This window comes from Telopea speciosissima, chromosome 4 (assembly GCF_018873765.1).
Source record: "Telopea speciosissima isolate NSW1024214 ecotype Mountain lineage chromosome 4, Tspe_v1, whole genome shotgun sequence".
In the NCBI taxonomy this organism is placed as follows: domain Eukaryota; kingdom Viridiplantae; phylum Streptophyta; class Magnoliopsida; order Proteales; family Proteaceae; genus Telopea; species Telopea speciosissima.
The window spans coordinates 37,729,327-37,733,146 of record NC_057919.1 but is presented as its reverse complement, the minus strand read 5'-3'; the positions used below and the strand labels follow the sequence as shown (position 1 = coordinate 37,733,146).

The 3,820-nt window shown below is 40.2% G+C and overlaps 1 pseudogene; it reads left to right on the top strand.

Moving 5' to 3' along the window:
• Positions 1-226: 226 nt before the first annotated feature.
• LOC122659269 lies at positions 227-3,530 on the top strand (annotated as a pseudogene).
• Positions 3,531-3,820: the final 290 nt, after the last annotated feature.

Genomic DNA, 3,820 nt, shown 5'->3' with positions numbered 1-3,820 from the left:
TTTCTGGTAAGAAAACTGTCAATAACCAAATATAGAGTTAAGATAAGTGGAGATTGCTCTCTGTTACTCGTGTAAGATAAGAGAACATCCCATTTATCTATAAATTATCCACTCGTTACCCATTCCATTCCATTGCATTCTATTAGAAAAAAGAACAGAAAAAGAAAATTAAGCAGTTCAGCTAGCTAGAGATAAAGGCAAGTAGTCTATGCATTCAAGAAAAACCATGGTGGCACCACTTCAATTCAGATTTGCGATACTTTTGCTTCTGTCAACTTATAATTACTTTGGCGTAAAAGCCGAATTCATTGTCTACGACAGTACAGCATTTGAGCAGATGAAAATTGAAATGGGCAGCTTACAGTTTTGTGACAAGAGCCTGGCTTACGAGGTGCGAGCCAAGGACTTGATAGATCGAATGACACTGGAAGAGAAAGTGGCACAGCTTGGAGACAAAGCCATGGGAGTGCAGCGCCTAAACCTACCAGGATACGAGTGGTGATCGGAGGCACTCCATGGTGTCTCCGATGTTGGTCCGGGCACTCGTTTCGATCAAACAGTGCCAGCTGCTACTAGCTTTCCTAGTGTTATCCTCACCACCTCCTCTTTCAATGAGACTTTATGGAAAACCATAGGCGAGGTTGGTCATATAACTCATGAACACAATCCGACCTCCTGTATCTTTTCAGTTCTTTCTTTCTTTCAATTCCTTGTTTTAATTTTCTAAATTTCTCTTTGATCAGGTGGTGTTGGATGAAGCAAGAGCTATGTACAATCTAGGAATGGCTGGATTGACGTTTTGGAGCCCAACCATTAACGTTGTTAGAGATCCAAGATGGGGAAGAATTACAGAAACACCAGGGGAAGATCCCTTTGTGGTTGGGCATTATGCCGTCAATTACGTAAGAGGTCTCCAAGATGTGAAAGGCTATGAGAAAACTAGGAATCCAAACTCAAGGCCTCTCAAGGTTGCTGCTTGTTGCAAACATTTTGCAGCTTATGATGTTGATAATTGGAAGGGTGTTGACCACTATCATTTCGATGCTAAGGTAATTACTTTTATATATAGTACTATTAGAAGAAATTACAAGAAGTCAATGCAAGTACCTATAAGTTTTCACATCAGCCTACTCACATCCGATATGGGATTATTACTTCCGCACCATAAAACCCCAACAAGTTGTTATAGTAGACACAAATAGTAATTAATGATGATCTTGTGAATTAATTATTAGGTGACGGAGAGGGATATGGTGGAGACATTTTTTGAACCATTTAGGATGTGCGTCAAGGATGGAGACGTAGCCAGTGTAATGTGTTCATTTAATTGAGTGAATGGCATACCAGTTTGTGCTGATCCTAAGCTCTTGAATGGTACAATCAGGCAGCACTGAAATCTCAATGGGTGAGTTCCATCTCTTCATTCTCTCCCAAAGTTCCATCATATTATTCTCAAATACTACTTCTACAACTAACTTGACTTTCTTTTTTATATTTAAAAATATGCATAAATAGTTACATTGTCGCTGATTGCAATTCCATTGAAGTTATGGTTAATGGCCATAAATTCCTTGGCGATACACTAGTTGAGGCTATTGGGCAAGCACTAAAAGCAGGTAATTAAGTTCTTTGATGCATAAAACACTCAACCCTATCTCCTTCTCTGATATAATTAAGTTTTGAGAATGTTTATATTTTGATTATTATTATTATTATTGTTGTTAACAGGGATGGATCTGGATTGTGGGAAATACTATCCAAATTATGTGACAGCAGCAGTGAGGCAAGGGAAGGTAACAGAGGCTGAAATCGATGCGTCTCTGAAGAACCTTTTCATTGTTCTAATGAGGCTTGGATGGTTCGATGGTAATCCTGGTGGGTACTCAGGACTCAGGAAGAATGACATATGTTCTCTAGCACATCTTGAGCCCTCGGCCGAGGCGGCAAGGCAAGGCATTGTCTTACTCAAGAATGATAACAACACTTTGCCATTGTCCATTAGAACCGGAAAACCCAAGTTTGCCGTTGTTGGACCGCATGCAAATGCCACTATAGCAATGATCGGTAACTATGCAAGTAAGTTAGTTGATTCGTTTCCAGTTTCTATAATTATAAATCTCTCTCTCTCTCTCTCTCTCTATATATATATATATATATATATATATATATATATATATAATTTCTAAATGAATCATCTTACTGATGGACAATTCCTGATTATCCTCCACCACCACCATCACCACCAGTAAAGAATGGTGTAGCATGCCATTATTCAAAACCAACCAATGGCTGCAATCGCTGAGTATGGAGATGTGGTCTATGCAGCTGGATGCCAAGGCGTGCAATGCCCAAATGGTGATGGGATCGGTGAAGCAGTCCAGGTCTCGAAGTAAGCCGATGCAACCTTCATCTTTGTTGGACTGGACCTTTCAATTGAGGCCGAGAGCTTAGATCGAAATGATCTTAACTTTCCTGGCTCTCAGAAGGAACTCATCACCCAAATCAGTGAAGGTGCCACCAAGCCAGTCATTGTTGTCATTTTCTCTGCAGGAGGCATCGATATCTCCTTCTTGTAGCAAGACCCCAAGGTTCAAGCCATAGTTTGGGCCGGTTACCCCGGTTCCGAGGGTGGCCGTGCCATCGCAGATGTCATTTTTGGCAAGTACAATCCAGGTGAGAATCTAGTTAAATTATGAAGAATTCATGAAGAAAATACCATTGGAACTGGCTTAGAACTCATCCTTAAAAGTTACCCATTAAGGAGAAGGTGCCAAGTCCTTATAACGTAGTCACATCCAATGTGAGATAATTGAATCCAACACTATTCTTAGAATCAAAACAACTATAACCTTATAAATGTTGTGGAATTGTGGATTAGTTGATTTTCTTATTAGATTTTGGATTGGTCTGCAGCTGGTTGTCTTCCAATTACATGGTACCCGACGAGTTATGTAGATCAATTACCGATGACATCAATGCCACTGCGACCAGTCCCTAAGTCTAATTACCCAGGAAGGACATACAAGTTCTATAATGGATCAACCATCTATCCCTTCGGTTATGGATTGAGCTACACCACCTTTAGGTATGCCATTAAGTCTATAACAAATCCGGTCACATTGAACCTGGCACAGTTCCAACAATGCAAGCAACTCCAGTTTTTGGATGGTCGGAAGATAGATTGCCCAGCGGTCCTAGTGGATGAGACACGTTGCACTCAAGTGGTGACCGTAAAAGAAGTGGTGACCAACACCGGAAAAAGAGATGGAGCTCACGTTGTGTTCGTATACTCCGTCCCACCAACCGGCATTGTCGGAGCACCTATCAAGAGACTTGTTGCATTCAAGCGAATGTTTGTAGTAGCAGGAAAGTCACAGGTAGTGTCATTCAAGTTGAATTCTTGTCGTGATTTCAGCATTGTCATTGATGATGCTTATGAGTTATTGCCGTCTGGACAACATATGATTATTGTGGGAGATCGAGAAGATGCAGTTTCAGCTCAAATTACTGTTGGTTTTACCCACAATTAGCTAGTTTGAATATATATAACTTCATTGTATTCTTTGGGGTCCCTTCTACCACTTCTTTCAATGTTACTGATCTATTAATGTCAATTTTTGTGCTAATACTTCCCAATGAAGAAATTCATCTCATTATGGCATCAATTATCTTTTCCTCTTCTCGTGTTGTGTTTTTAATCTCAAGACTCAAATTCTATATTTGCTATGTAATACATCTAGTTGTGAAGCACCCCATACTGTTTAGGGACAATAAGGTTCTAGAAAGCAGAATTGGCAAGCTGCGGATTCGGCCAATCAAA